At 42.4% G+C, this 16,736-nt stretch overlaps 1 protein-coding gene across 1 annotated transcript in view; it reads right to left on the reverse strand.

Annotated features, from left to right (window-relative positions):
- The window catches only part of tspan18b (tetraspanin 18b), a 31,942-nt gene extending 15,468 nt beyond the window's left edge, over positions 1–16,474 (reverse strand). The window contains exon 1 of the mRNA XM_051382453.1: positions 16,152–16,474. The gene's annotated coding sequence lies outside the window, so the exon portion shown is untranslated. The remainder of the gene's footprint in view (positions 1–16,151) is intronic.
- Positions 16,475–16,736: the final 262 nt, after the last annotated feature.

Here is a 16,736-nt window from a genome sequence, read left to right on the forward strand (position 1 = left end):
GATCGCAGAGCCTCATTGAATCAGTTATGGGGGTGAGAAGAGAGATCAGCGCAGACGGCTGAGAAAGCACAACAATAGGACGAACCCTCGAGGGAGACTATAAAGGCCAGGCCACTGAGGGTCCAACAAAGCGGGGAACGACTCAACACTACAAAAAAGGTTTCATCTACATCCGCTCAATGGCTTTCCTTTAAAAAAAATGTCTCTCACCAACTAGTCATTGACATTTAAGCTCACGAGAACCGTGGGCAATTTAAACATCAAGGCAGCCACTAATTGATTAGCCTCTGCTGATATTTCAGGCTCTGACAATATTATTGCATCACCAACATCTATGCTGTCTGTAAGACAGTAGCACGTTAAAAACATGAACATCTACATACAGGTTGTATGGTGGTTATTCCCCCAATTCACTATGGAGATAGCAGAGGAAACTGTAGTGGCCATAAAGGTGTAAGAGGAATAAAGGGGTCCTCAGATTGTCAAACAGTGTCCAACCATGGTATTTGACAAGTACTGTACATCCACTTCACACAGCAGTTGGTGTGCAGAGTAGAGGTCTTTATAGTGGGGTTGAATGAGTACTCAGTTGTACAGTACATCCAGTATGAATAATGTACTCCAAGTATTTATAAAAGTACATCCTAATCATAGCATGACTAAGATCAGTAGCTTATGAAAAAGGTTTATGCTATTAAATTACTTTTATTAAATCAGTCACAGATATTAAATTTGTTAGAAAATTTGTATGTTCTGTTGCCCAGTTGGCTGCGGGATGTTCTGTTGTTGGTGCAGGAGGTGAAAATAGGACTCTAGGATGTTCAGGTCGACCGCATTTTTGATCTTAGTCGGTTGGGTCTGACTGTGCTTGAGTCCCCCTTGGACTGGGTCTCTCATTTTTAGAAATTAATTTATGCACATGGGATTTGAGTAGCTTTATGAACGGACCCCTGTAGACTTCTAGTGTAATGGTGAGAAAGCAGGAAGGATTTTTAACTACTCTCTCAAGCTCTCGTTGTTCACTCTTCAAACAACTACTTCTGTTACACTTTTCATGTGTACAGTGCAACACTATGAGGAGAGACAGTCAGAAAGTGTGCTCTGTGTTCCCGATTTAAAACCTGATCTGATTACACATTACACAAACTTGTTCATACCAAACATACAGCGACCTTTCCTATACAATACGAGCTATCGGCTAGGGACTCATCATATGTGTTTTCTCTTCGCCTCCATAAGTCACCTCATCCTGCCAATCAGGCAGGCAACCTTGACAGAGATGTTAGAGGTCAGAGAACAGCAAGAAGTTTGATCAGTGACACTTCCTCTGGGGACAGGAAATGGACAGGAAAACGAGGGAGGAAGTGACAATTCTTTCATCTACACCTTACAGCTGGGTCTGACCTCAATTTCTCACCAGTGTTGACAAAAGCAAACCTCTGAACTGTAGAGGCAACTCCAAATTTAGAGATAAAGACCTATGGGGCCTTTCACACCCTGAATCAAACCTTTAAACACCCTCAGTAAAAGTAAAAATCTACAGCTCTAGATGTCAGCTCTCCATGGTGATCTCCAAGCAAATTCTGAGCCCATATAAATCATGCGTATTATTAATAATATTATATAAATGAGAAAGAGGGCAATGGCCAGCAGCCATATTTCTCCTGAACGGCCATTTTAATGAGGACAATACTAAGGCAGAATTATCACCCACCCCCATCTGGATTTATTGATCCGACAGTGTGAGTCAACCACAAGAGATAAAGATTAACCACCACTATGAGAAACAAACCCCACTCTGATCAGAGGACATCACTCAATTAATCACTTCCTCTCGCCTCTCTGGCCACAGTTAACCACTGTTTTCTTTGTTCTCTGCACTACAGTGGGTGCTCTCATGTTTTCTCATGTTTTACGCATAGGGCAACAATGTATTCTCTAATTTGGAGTATACAATTATTCCAACTAATGATTCACCTCATTATACAGTATATTTTCTCAGTGTTAACTGTTTATGGTTAAATGGAAACCTGAGCAGAATGCAGTCCCTGGACTGTGTTTGAAGGGTGCTATTTTGATGCTGATGAAAGCTGACACTGTGTCCACCTCTTCGGCAAGTCAACGCCAAACATTAGCCAGGCCTCTTCTCTTTGTAGCAGGTTCTTCAAGCTGCAGCCCGTATCTTTCACCTCTACAAAGATGCCTTCATCAAAGAACATTGAGAAGCATCTCACACAGACCTTTTCAAACATCTGTAACCTGCTTCTATAATTACACATCGCCAACTTCTCTCCAGTAACACCATGATAAAGAACAGCAACTGTACTACTTGTTATTTTCTTTAACCGATGCCTGTCTAACTTAACTAGCTGCCTTGTACACCACCACACTTTCACCATACTTCCCAGGCCCTAAAGGCTAGCCCCCTGTCTCTGAGGAGCCAGGGGCCTGGGGGGCATCACAACACCGCTTTGAAGTCTAACGATTAAAGAGGAAAGACCTGTCGAATTGGGATGATGGGGCTAAGGTTGGAAGAGGGGGAGGATCACTACGAGGGACAGGAAAGGCTGTGAATACTGAGAGCTTGGGCCCCCATGGGATACAATTAAGAGCAAGGCTTTTTTAGTGAGGGTTACAAAAACACAGCAAGGATACCAGCAGCGCAGCCTTCCAAGCCAAGGTAAGAGTTCATTACTACATACACAGAAGGGGCTGGGGCTGTTAAAATCTTGCCAGTTTGTTCCCCCACCCATAGACCCTGCTAGCTGAGGAACAGCCGCATGATAACCATTTCCATCCCAGTTAAATCCTAAATCCCAGTAAAGCTTGAGAATCACGCATCTTACAGCTCACAGGGCACCCAAGGAATTGAGATGAAGATCGAGGCTGCCTGCACAAAGAGGAAGTTTGCATAGAGGCCTCCCTCAGGATGTTTTCCCTCAAACAAAACAAAAGACAACACACCAGATTAGTTTGACAATTACTAGAATAATCATTTGGTCTAGAAAATGTCTAGAAATGGTGAGACACAATTACAGCTACTATTATAACTAGTATATTTCATTTTTTGTATATGGCTAACCTGAAAGACTTTCAATTCATAGTATTTTGTACTAAAATATAGGTCAACAGGAACACACTGAATGTAGAAATATGTGGCCACTGTTGTCCTATAAGTAAAGCCAACCACTTAAACATGTGTTACGAACACATCTGGTAACCATTTCTAGGCCTCATTTATATTTTTCAAAAGTACCATAGAGCATTAGGTTTTGATTCTGTGGCAAAGACCACTTTAACAATACAACTGTCCCATGCCTTTAATATTACCAGTAACTGTGACTGTGACTGTCTGTCCTTAATATGCTCTCACCTTGATCCTTCTGCCTCATAAAGCAGTTTAGTGTGCTGACAAACAATGTGGTAAACATCTCAATGTAGAAGATACACAAGAATTTGAAACAGACTCTTTGCTTCTTCGGGACCAGATGCAACTTATTTTCATAATTAAAACCAGTGGAGGGCTTTCGAGTTTTGACTCCGCCACATGCAAAACTCCTCAAAAAATTGCTATTTTGCTCATATGCATTGAAAGCTATGCCAAAGCAGTGACTTTTGTTAATCTGAATTTTGCTCCGTGACCAAAAACTTTGACACGACTAGGATTAGAATAAAATATAAATTCCAATGAACACAATACAACCGAGGGATACTTGGATTTCTTTCTGGTAGTTACAACATCAGTTCAGCCCAAAATCTGAGGCCCAGTGGATCTGGTTCCCATTGCTGATGGTTTTCACTGTATACTACACTGAGCACGCCCAGAAAGCTAAATAGTCTATTTACACACCATTCTGAAATTCAGATAATAGTGGTGAATATTTGTGATTGATTAATTGATTGATTGATTGATTGATTGATTCCAGGCCAAATATTTGTATTTGGCATATTTGAGGCATAAAATTGTTGTTTTCAATGTTCAGATTAGGTACCACAACACTGTAAAAGCTGGGCTGAAACAACGCACTTCCTTTGTTTATGAGCACAAACATGTGGGTCACATTAGCATACAAAAGTATAAACAAACATGGAGGCAAATGGCAGGATTGCTGCCCAGTTTATATCCAAGGTCTGGTGGTATTTTGGATTTCACAACTGTGTCATGGCAATGTTAATTGTTGCAGTAATACAGCCAAAATCTCTCTCAAAAACCATATCAATGTAAATGCAGAAGGAAAAGACAGGAAGCAACCTGATGCTTAATCTGGATGAAAGGCACTTTACTTACTTTGAAGACTACCTCAGAGTTTCCTGCAGTGTTTATAGCAGAGGCGGGCCACCAAGACCACCTAACATCCTACAAATCAATACTCATTTAAGAAATAAAACATTACTCTTCAGGGAAGAAGAGCAGAAGTGCTATTTTACACAACAAATGCTATACACTAAGTGAGTGTAGCTATTGCTTAGTCCTGAAACCATGGACCCCGTGGGGGTCCTTGAGGGAGTCCCCAGAATAGTAAGAAATATTGTAATTTCACTATTATTAACTTTGATTTTATAAACAAACTGTAGTAATGCCTAAAACAATGGACTTTCTTTACATCTGAGAGTACAAGCAAAGGCTTGAATGCAAAGACTGTTTGAAAAAATATAATAAATAAAAATAAAAATATAACAATGTTTTAATGTCATCAAGTAGTGTTTAAGTATTCAAAGATATATTTCTCTAATGTTCTTATGCAAGTATGAAACATATAGTCACAAACTGTTGTGTGCCTTGGTGTTTTCCCTTGTTAAAGAGAGTTATGGGTTGTTAATTGTTGTGTTATAAAGTTATAACCGTTAGCAAGAAGGATACGCAGTTAATAGGACTCCCTTCTCAACACACGCAACACAGCTTTCCCCCGAGGGTAGCACTCTTAGCAGCAAAAACAATGTTGCTGCCTATTGCAGTTACAGCAGTTGTTTCAGCTATGCATCGTTATGATGGTATATGAAAAATTCATATCATACAGGAAATTAAAACCAGTATACCAGTATATCTGGTATATCGCCCAGCACTAATTGTGCTCCATTGAAAAGCACAAAGCAGTGCTCCATTTCAAGACTGAAAGCCAACACACAAGTATCATTCAAGCTCCATACAAAATCAGAATGAAACAGTACTTCATTACAAAGTTGCTACAAACAGAGAGATCTGCGTCTTTGTGGATTTTGCAAGGGGCTGTACAGAAGCAGCAGGGCAGGTGTCCCACTGGGTTACAGGAGCCAGAAGCTTTGCATCTGGATCATTTCCTCAGCCCAGAGGGCCTCCACACTGGGACCTCCTCATAAAGCTGCACATGTGCCAAAGAACCTCAAATCCCTGCGAATCCTTCGTCTATATCAGCCCGTATGTGGTGGCTGTGGTGATAGCAGGTAACAAGCTGTGACAAAATCACAACATCACAGAGAGGGAGCAGTGAAAATGACTCATGCTTTTTGTCTCTCACACTGTCAAATATGCTCGCACTAATGGCCAAATAGCCTAAAAATGTGTTTCTGCACGGGGGGGGGGGAATGGTTTTATCACTTGTGTTCTTCAGCAGAGCAGAATGAGACTGACGGCAGGAGGATTACTGGAGCAGCAGAAGATGAAATCCAGATAAAGAAGAACGCTGAACCATGTGAGTAAGAAGAAGATACACTCCTGTCTACAGAGGTTCACTCTGAGCTCGATACTTCCAGGACAAAGATTTGAGAGACATCCTTTGGGGAGATATCCTGCCTGTGAGTGAGTCCCAAGAGGAAGCCAGAAGGGACCGAAATGTGGAAAAAGAGGGTCAGACATTTTCAGTGGTACAATCTCGTGAAAATGCAGGAGTGCTTTAAGAAACATTCCTTCGATAGGCTGTGGGAGCCACAAGCGGGGAGACGTCAGGAGAAATCATGCTTGGCTCAACACAAAAAGCACTCAGAGAAATGAGATTTAATCTGCTGAGCTTAGAGTGTATTAGCCAGATGTAAACAGTCAGTGCCAGCTGTGAGAAAAATAACTTCCACAGCCCCACTGCTTGGAGAAACAATGCATGAAACATCAAACATTACCAATGAAAGAAACTGCAAACTAGATTTTTAAAGGCCAAAATAAAACTTTCACAGGGGAAGGGACAGCTGTGGGAATCAGTGAGTTAAGGTTAACTGGCCACAGTGAAACACTTTCACTCTGAGAATACTCTGCCTGTAGGCCCAAGCTGTGGGAAAGGGAGTTTATGCAATTACATCACATTGATTTATGGGAGACAGAGGAAAGATGGGGAAAGGATGGAAACTGAGCTGCTTGGAGACGGTCCAAGATTAGGTCCCTGAAGAAACACAAGTCAATAGGTTTACACCACAAAACATGATAGATCTGAGACAATTGTGTGGTCAGAGAAACACTGGCAACACCATGAGGTCAAGCCTATCTAAAATGATTGGTTTTGATTTAAGACTTAAAAACATAAAACTATGAAAACAGTTGTAATACAAAAGCCTCTCGATGAACCTGCTCATGGAGCACATGCAGAAGTTCAGAACAGTAAAAACACCACTTTAAATTCTCTCAACTCTAGGGAACCGATGACAACTGTCTTGCTCGAGCAGATGCTGCTGATGCTGTGTTGAGTATTAATTGGGGGTAGTGATGAAATTGTGAGTAATGCGCCCAAGCGTGCACTGCAGTGTTAGCGGGAGGAAGCGTATCTCCCATCAGCCCACTGCAACCTAACAGTTATAAATAAACAGCCCATTTAGTGCTCTCCACTACTGTAACAGGACCACAGGAGTGACCACAGCTGGGATATTTATGGTGAAACACTTCTGCCCTTCTGCTTCTTCAAATATTTGCGTGTGACTTGAGTTTAAATGCTAAAACTCCCCCCAAAAAGCTATCTTCCCTTCTGCTTGTCTTGGAGATGCACGTACAGCAGACCTGTGAGCTGAAACCAAGCGACTGTGTGCCTGAAGTGCTAATCACCTGTAGAAGTAACTACAGCAACATTCATCAAATTGCCACAGATGAATGTTGCAGAAGTCTATGCAAAAAGCTAATATCCACTGAGGATTTCTCTCATACAATCTTTGCAAAAAATCCTGAAACAAACAATGTATGCGCCGACTCAACAAAGAAAAAAATACAACTCATTAATTTTCACGACATGAAACCTGCAGTGATACCAGCCACCAAATGGCGAAGATATGAACAAAGCAGGAGGAGATTACAGATTCAGTATAATGAGCTGTGGAGTTACAGTAGGAGATATGAAATGGTTTTGTTTTTTTAAGTTTGCAAAATATCCAACTGTCTGCTATGTCTCAAGCTTCTTGGAAACACAACAGACCTTTGGTTCAGGCCAAAAGCAACAGAATAAATATATACACACGAGGAGCCGGCCAAATATTTGAAGGGGGTGTTTTGAAAGCTCGTAGTATAGACTGGATTATAACGGGTGAGGTGGGGGGTTGCTCTAGATGTGGCAAATACATGGAAAACTTACCCAGACATGTTTTGAGTCAGAAAAAGTTGGACATCTGTTACTTATTACATTAAAAAAGCAGCTTGTCCAATTCCAAACTGCCTGCAGAGATAAGCAAAAGTGGTTTTGGTAATTGCTCACAATATTGGCTTTCTCCTCCTTCATTGTTCCTTTTGTGCATCATTTTAATGTGGTGAAATCAAATGAGATCATATCCGGTTATTGGCCGAGACAAATTTTTATTGAAGTATTGAAGAAAGTAATCTTATCCTAAATCCTGTTTTGTCATCTGTCCAATTAAAGCACCAGTTTGGAGCCTTTTTTTGTTTTTGTTTAACTGTATGGCTTTACAGATAAAGCCAAAAGAACCTCTGCATGTCCAGAGGTTTTCAGACACACATACAAAATTACTTTGGCTTCAACATTGGTGCTGAGGCATTTCACATGGGATCTGGCTCCTGCCAAGTGTTATCGGGAAACATGATCTGGGCCCGTTACTCCAGGGTGTAAACTCTTGGAGAAATGCCTGAGCTGTCTGTTTTTTCCTCAAACACTTCACAGCTCCGAGCGTCACACCCAGGTGGTCAAGATTAGGTTGGATAACTTTACTGCCGGCCCGCTGTCCTGACGTGGGACAGGTGACAAATCAGAGGGAAGCCATCCAAGATCACCTGATGTTCAACTGTAAAAAAAATCCCCACAGAGCATCTGTACTTCTTTTTTTTAACGCTTAAATCAATGAACACTGAAGCCAATTTAATTTCACATACTGGAGACACCTGCCGTGCCTGTGCTATCTCTGACAAACACATGTGAAGGTGATCCCTGGATCATACTGTCAGGGACGTTAGGACTGAAATACAATTTCATGAAAATATCAAACTCCTTTAATATACCTCAAATGGTTATAGAGTGGCTAGCTTTCCTATGCAGTGGATTCTCTTTTCCCCAAAGCTTCAAAGAAAAAAGATGGAGCGAGGTAAGGATTAGGGAAAAAAGGAATTACGCTTCATGGTTTGAATGTGTTTACCCCCTGTGTTTAACTATTAGTTAAGACATTTTACTGTGAAGAAAATAGCACCTCATATCTATTTTTGCTCTTTTCTTCTTAGAAAACCACAGCTTCTTAAGCATTCCTTGCTTAAGTCGATCCACTGAGCATATAGAGTGCAGCACATTCCCTCCACAGTAATGGTTGCGTGGCCTGCTTGTGGCCGTAACACATCGTCTGGCATTGACCGACTGTTTGCCCAAAGGACAGAGGCCGTGTTTTAGTGCAGCGACCCGTGAATGCTGTCTCAAGGAGCGCACTTTTAAAGTGGCGGTGGGCTGAAAATTTCATAAAGCACCATCAAAAAATCATGAGGCTGTGAAGCGCTTAGTCTTTGCTGTCGAATTGTTTTCCCCTTTTGAGGAGTAAAAATAACTGTCTACAACATGTACATTTGAACTGCTGTTAAAAGGCTATTATTCAGTCACACATGCAGCTGTTCAGTCAAGAAAATTCATCACATGCAGGGAAGTTGTCCAGGAACCATCACTGCAGTCTTCGCGCAAACCGCTCTGGATCGGTGGGGGATGCTGTGTCGCTTGAATGACCTAAACTGGCTTTAGGGCTACACTGTCAGTTCAGCAAACCTTTGCGCTTCACTTTTTAACCACATGTGGTCTAACGGTGTGATTGTGGGCAATAAACCGAAGGACACTGAAGAAACACTAGCAGGAAATCCTGCAAAGAGAGCACACCTGTATCACACTCTAACGCAAGAGGACTTTATTTGCCTTAACCTCAGGTGAGATAACTTTATTACAAACCACAAGAGAAGCTCTAAATGCAAACAGACAGATGGCCCTCACATACTGTACGCTGCTACTAGTTTATAAGCTCTAAAGATTTTCACTTCCTGTTCTTTAACAAGCTGAAGTAAAACACAAGCATCTATCTCATCTATCTCTAGGCTTTGGATCCTAGCAGGAGAGGCATCATTAGCCGGCCCTTCCCCCAAGTTTCCCCAGGTAGAAGTTGGGAACCCGCTGTGGATTTTTTAAAATCAAACACTGATCTGTCCCCCTGATGCTGCGGAGGCTGACAAGGAGCCCATATGTCTGATAGACTTGTAGTGATTCTCGCCCTGTGGGAGGGACTGTTATTCCACAGCAGCAGCAGGGAGCACCGTTGTGGACAAGGTGTGTGGGCTTCAAAGGCAGCAAAAAGCAGCCAGCCTAGCAGAAAGAAAAATGCTGGGGCTCTTTAAAAGGTACTTACTCTCATATTGGCATGATATTTGAATACAAATGCACATAATCAGATTGCAAGAAGGGAGAAGGAGAATCGCATTAGCCCAGTTCCGTCTACTGAAGTTTACAGTAGTTCACATTCACAAAATAAAGAAATCTCTGCTTAGCTAAGGTTTTTCTGTGCCATGTTTACAAGTTGGATGCAAAACATTTACCCTAGATTCCTGCAGATATGAGATCCATATACCGTAAATATACAACAACCCCGTTTCCAGTTCTTCGAGCAGCACCCGGGCTTGCAGGGATGTGTGTGGGAGAGCTTCATGTACATTTGTGTTTGTGTATTTGAGGTTTGTACGGTTATCACTGACTGGAACGGCAAAGTGTTATTAGCAGACTGGGATGCAAACCCAAATCACGCTCAAAATAAATCTCTTAGGAGGTACTCTATAATTCAGCCACACTGGAAAAGCCGAGACAGCCAACAAGACTATGTCACATATACCAACCAACAGCCCTCCCTGTGTCCCTAAATCTGATGTAACTGCATCATCTCGGCTTCATATCACAACTTCCAATCACAATCTAAACAGGAGAATGTGAGCTAATGAGCTAACATCCAGCTACAACACCTGACATGCATTTAATTTGTTTAAAATGCTAATGGGCCAATTATCTGGGTCATCATTAACAACCTACTGTCCATCCCTACAATAATTTGTGCACTCTAAATTACCAAATCAATTTGTGCTGAGAGTAAGTGTGTTTGTATTTGTGAGCAACAATTATCATATCACATTATACTGTGTAGCCCGTCGTCAGTGATTAAATATAAACAGGATCTTTAAAGGGGGCTCAGATCCCCTTTGGGCAGAGGAAATAAAAATGCAGAGCTGAACATGTAATAAAATAGGACACATTAAAAAAAAAAAAGGCCCAGATGACTAATGAGGGCATTCTTGTAAAGCTACAGTATATTCCCTTCTTCCAGAAACTTGGATGGAAAGAGCAGGAGCACTCGAGGAGGAGAACCTGGGAATAGAAAAGACAGAGAGACGAAAGAGGGGTGGAGTAGAGGGTAGTTGGGACACAGTTGTGGCTGGGGCAAGAGAAAAAGAGAAAGACCAGAAGCTGGGAGAGAGTCCCATTTCATCAGAAAAATGCCTGAGTCAGGAGACGAGAGAACCATTAGAACCAATGAGTCACAGGGTGAGGCTGTAAAAACAGATCTGAGCTGGGTTCAGCTCGCAGTACCATCCCCGAAAAATAGCCAAAAAAACGCACCCCAAATTGAATTACAATGGGTGTTTTGACCCAGTAGTGTGCCTCCTCATCAGTGAAGACTGATGCTATATTACTACTACTACTACAAAAGTACAGTACAAGGAAAGGTCTCTGCAGATCTAAACAGAAAAGGGTTTTATGGGTAACTGAATCACTGACCTTTGCAGAGGCCTGCAACTAACAACATTATTCATTATTATTTAATTATTGCTGAATCTGATTATTACTTTATAGGTTAATCAATAAATTTTTTGGGTCTATAAAATGTTGGAAAATAGTGACAACTAGTGATCGTTTCTTTTTTTTGGCTTGAAAAACTACCCAAACAGCAAAGTGTATTTGAAACAGAGGCGGACATTTTAACATTGTGCCCAAAAAAAAAGTACAAAAGAAAACAGCATCTCTGAATGACACCTGTGCAAGTTTGCTTCCATTTGCATGGAGAAGCATGTTCCAGCCCTAAAATGATTCACAGGATGTACAGACAAGGGATTTTCTTTATTCAACACACATCTTCTTCTTCTGCAGTGATCCACAAACACATGGATGTACAATCCCTCAGTTGTGTTGAAAACTGATTCCTCTGAACAGTGAGTCTTTATCAAAATCCTTAACAGGAACCAAGCAATTTATGCAAGAAACAAGTGAGTCTCACAACAGTTCTTTATCTATAAAATGTTCAAATTGACGCAAAGTACCATCTATAGTGAAAAGCTCCAGTGTTAGTCAGTCAGTGTGGAAAACAATCACATCCATGAAATGAGCTCTTCCTTCCTGGTGCTATTTGATTAGCACCCAGCTTCCTCCTGCCCAGTGCGCCAACACTGAACCCAATGCGAGTCAACCCAGTGAACTTAGTAACAAATTGGTTGTTCATCAAACTAAAAACAAATACCTCCATTTTACACACACAGAGCACAATGCAGTGTTGTATTCAGGCAGAAATGTGCTTAAACCTCAGCATCATTCAGTGGATCAAAGTGGTGCTCCAGTCTCTCTAAAGCCAGGCAGGTAATCTCCCCACACGTTAGCCCTGTGTCACATACCTATCAGTGCCAGCCTCCCCGGCCTGCCTAAGCCCCTCTCTGAGCTTTGACTACATCTGAGGGATGAAAAGAGCATGAGGTGTTGAAGAAACCTTCCGGCAAAAGTATAGGGATTTACTGAGTGTCCTCGCTCTGTGTAATGACCAGCGGGTCCTCACCAGCAGCCTTTAATGGACACCTGAGTGACACGCTTTATTAGTTCTGAAAAACATTATGCGGAGAGGAAAGATGGCTGGGGGGATTTTTGAGATGAAGTGATTTGAACATCCTGAGACGGGGCTGAGTGTACCCTCAACTAAGCGCCTACCAAGCCCGTGAGCCCGTTGGAGAGCCTGCTATCTGCCGAGCCCAGCTTGTCAAATACATACCTTTTACCTCATTACCTGCTCAGCACAGCCATTATTGAGGGAAATAGGGTGAACGCAAGATAAGCACAAAGAATTCTTGGGTTGAGCACAAACAGCCGGCCTGCTTCCTCCTGATAAAAAGGAAGTGTCAGCAGAGAGAGGCCCCTTAGTTTCCTGCTCTTGGTGAACTCTGGGTCTGCCAGCTGCCCAGTGATTAGGTCATGCTACTTCCTGGCCCATATAGAGACACGCAAGGGCCAAAAGAATGTATGTGAATATTACTGGATTATGCAGCATTAGGTTCATGGTGATCATCACGATCAAGTTTTCATTTATAGTATCAGAGGTAATACTTTATTTTAAGCCGTCCAGTACATACACAATTAATACATGGTTTATAACACACTGTAATGTAGTTGTAAACAGATATATGTTCTTTTTTTATGAGTTGATTTCTGTACTTGATATAGTATCACACAGTTGTGATTTAAAAAAAAAAATACGTTTTTAAAGGGGGAGGTTAAAATAGTTGAAAATACTGCTGATTAATAAACACTTAATAGAGATTTTCCCCAGTGTGGGATCAATAAAGTGTATCTTATCTTATCTGAAGAATGTCCTAGAATGTATAAATATGTTTTAATGTGTTATAAACAATTTAATATGTTTCTGCTGATAAACAAAAGGGTTAAAATAAAGTGTTTATGTTCCTTGATGACAGAGAGCAACAATCACGGTGAGCTAAAGCTTTTCAGTGGAATTGGCTTTTCTAGATGTTTGTCACTGAAAAGATATCCAAGCCTTTCTTCAAAGTGCTTCATGTTGTTTTCACTCTCAACAATCTCTACCAGCATCAGAAACTTGTACGAGGAAACAGATTTACCCCAAGCTGACCAAGTGAAGTTTCAATCTAAATTGTAGCTACAACCCAACCCCTGAACAAACAACTAAAAACCAGGCTGCTTTATTACAACAGAGTTTAAATATTACATGACGTTAAGCTAAAACTGCCTTAAACAGACAAAATCAAAACCACAGGGTTAAGACATTCAGCGCTCACAAAACACAGTGCAGACATACAGTATATAATAACACACACCTTCATGGCTTTTAAACAGCTGATGAAAAATACACCTTTTTGCGAGAGTAAATTATTTCTGCCAGCTGAAAAGCAAATTTCATTTTCTCATGTCTCCTGACAACAAAGATGCTGAACCCATTACTGGCTGAGGCCTCTGCATCACACACATTAAATGAAGGGTCCTCTAGCAATCGAAAAAAGCAATTTTCTCATTGAGCCAATAGATACTCCATTTAGTTCCGGGCTCTCTACGGACCGCTGCTGCCATAGCGGGGCTGATACAGGGGGAAGCGAGTGTAGAGTGATGACCCAGCCTCATTTTCCCTCTGCCTTGCTGCTCTGAACCCATCGATATGGATACAGGCGTGCTTCGCAGGCTGCATAAGGGGGGAATGAATGGAGAAGGAGAAGATGAGAAAGGATGGGGACAAGAGGAAAAAAGAATAATAGATGAGATGATACAGAGGGAGACAGACAGAGGAGGTGGAAGGAGGTTGTGGTCAGGCGAGATGAATCAGGGGATGTGAGATTAGGGCCAGTGATCAAATGACTGGCCAAAAAGGCAGCAGCCTCATTTGCAAGCACATCAGTCGATATCAAGGAAAGAGTGAAAGTGTGAGTGGGAAAGGAGTGGAGAGAGAGAAATCGGAGGCACCCAACCATGTGGAATTGCAGATTGATTAATTTCAAGCCTTTAATGAGGGGTGCTCTGCCAGGCCAGGCGGCATCATGTCAGTCACCCCGTCCCTCTCAGCAGGAGCTGCCATACACTGCAATTCTCACTGTCCTATCTCTGCCAAGGGACTGTGTGGCAAAGGAGCAGTGAACCCCCCACTCCCACCCTCCTCACATACACACATTGTCTCTATCTCACACTTCCTGTCCTATTCATTTGTTTTTGCTGATCGTTTCATCGCTGGCACTGTGAATGTGTGATTAAGAGCAACACATTATCAGAGGCACTATTAAAATGAGTGCACTGATCACCAGTGGCAAGTCTCACACCAGGTGTTCTGTGTCTGTAGGCGGAATAAATACCAGCTTGGCTCGGAGGAGATTTGAATCCACTCAAACATGCTCCCTCCTAATTGCTATCCTCCGCATTGTTGCTGCTAACCTTTATTCCCCGAGTAAATTACACTGTAGGTTTACAAACCCTGTTGTTTGCATTTGTACTTACATCCTGCAGACATTGCTTGTGTGTCTGAGCAACACAACTATTTCCCAACACTCATGTGAATCAAGCTGAGGAGAGAAAGGCTTCAGGCGAAGTTTAGTCATCCGTGTTGGCAGCTGCTCTAAAAGCATCAATACTACTGTTTCTTTTTTTTTTTTGAAAAGGCAAATGTTCACCCACAACACAGTGAACAAGCATGCCTCTGTTCCCAGTTTGTGTGCTCTTCTCCCTACAAATTCTTAACTCCCAATCATTTAGGGTTGGGAGAGGGAAAAAAGGGAAAAGGGAGAAATCTTTACATGATGCAGCAGTATAGCCCAGCTCATTAATCATGACATATGCTGATTTGTCAGTCTGTCCAAGCTGCTGGGGTGTGATATGATGCTATTCTCCTCCATCCTCACACTCTGTACCAGCCTCAGGGAGATGGGGAGTGAGTGGTTGTGACTTTAACTAGAGGCGAGAAAACCCAGCATAGCACACTCACCTGGACAATGGTGAGTGTTAATAAGTCCCTTGGAGTCAATCCCCCCGGGCGGAATATGATTATAACCTGATTTCCAGCTGTTTTGTCTGTATGAGAAGAAACTTTTTACTCTGAAACTGCACTTTTTGCAGCTGCTGCTGTGTCCAAACTTTTTAGGGGGTGAACCAATGATGAAATGCCCCTGAATTCACTTAAAAGGCACACCCTCAGTGCTTTTTGTAATACACTCTGTATTGGGTTTTCCTTTATTTTTCTTCTCCAGAGCTCTTGAACGTGTCATGTTCGCTCCGGTGGAGATCGGACAGAGAGAGAAGGATGAGCTGGTTTTGGATGATGTATCCCCGTGATTAATGCAAACTGACAGTGAACTCCTGCCCTACAGCAAAGGTAGCGCCGTCAGAGACATCCATCTGGTGACCCCATACATCTCTGCAGACAGCCTCCTCTGGCTGTGCCCCCGTGGGAAGCATACCAGCTTTGAGACTGACACACATCGCTCCGGATTTCCCCTGATGCCATGTTTCTCATACTATAACCCACTATTATCTGTAGGCTGCATATTAAACCACATTTCACAGACAGATCCAGGGCACAGTAAGTGTCTTTGTGCATCAGTCTGTTTTATTCCTAAAAGGAAAAAAAAAAACCTGACCTGAAGTTAAGTCTTCATGGTGTAACAACCGAATAAACGACTTAAACAATTAGCATTCAATATTCCCTTCATTTAATCTCTCTTTCAAGATGTGCTTTTGCTTCCTGCGGCTCATCTGAGGAGAAAATGTAACTTGCAGCAGAACAAAGTAAGCAGAAATCAAACACTGCGCATAACATCGCCCATTGGACACACTGTTGTAAATAAGGAGCCCATTCAACAAGCAGCCACGAAAACAAGCGAGGGGATTCAACACATGTAAATCATCTAGCTTTTCATTTCAAACACACACACATTTAAGTTGGAGACACTTTTGTAGAGCAGCCACACGTTTTCTTACCTCAAAGCGCAGCTCAGTGCCGAAACCTCAGTCTGTGACAAGCTGTTTCCCTGCGAAAATGCCACTGAACAGCCGATTCTGAGAAGCCCCGGGACTGCTGGAGGTAAGTATTCAAATAAAACAAAAACACGCAGATCAGTCGGGGGTTGTCCACGGAGGTGATTTTGCCCCCAAGCAGCGTCCAGCTATTAAAATCCACCGCTCCGAGATCTGCGGTCCCAAAATTGGACAAGCGTGCAGTGCTGAGGGGAGATTGGTATGCAAACAGTTTTCCTGAAGTCACTGAAAGCTGAGCGGCTCATCCAGCAGCCTGCTGCGCTCCGGAGGGCGGAGTCTGTACTCCAACACACACGCCCCCGAAGGAAACACGGCCACAACCGCACACTCACTCCGCCTCACCGTCTCTGATGTGGGTCCTGTTTTATTTGGGAGTGGAGGGGGGGGGGCAAAGTTGGTACAGCAGTGGCCTTTTATCATCTGCATAGACTGAATCCTTTGGTGTAATATGCCTTTTTGAATTGTATCTGTGTCCGCATTGCACAAAAGTGTGTCTGCCTAATGTCTGTACATGCTGGTTATTTTGTG

Source organism: Dicentrarchus labrax, unplaced genomic scaffold (assembly GCF_905237075.1).
Source record: "Dicentrarchus labrax unplaced genomic scaffold, dlabrax2021, whole genome shotgun sequence".
Lineage (NCBI taxonomy): Eukaryota > Metazoa > Chordata > Actinopteri > Moronidae > Dicentrarchus > Dicentrarchus labrax.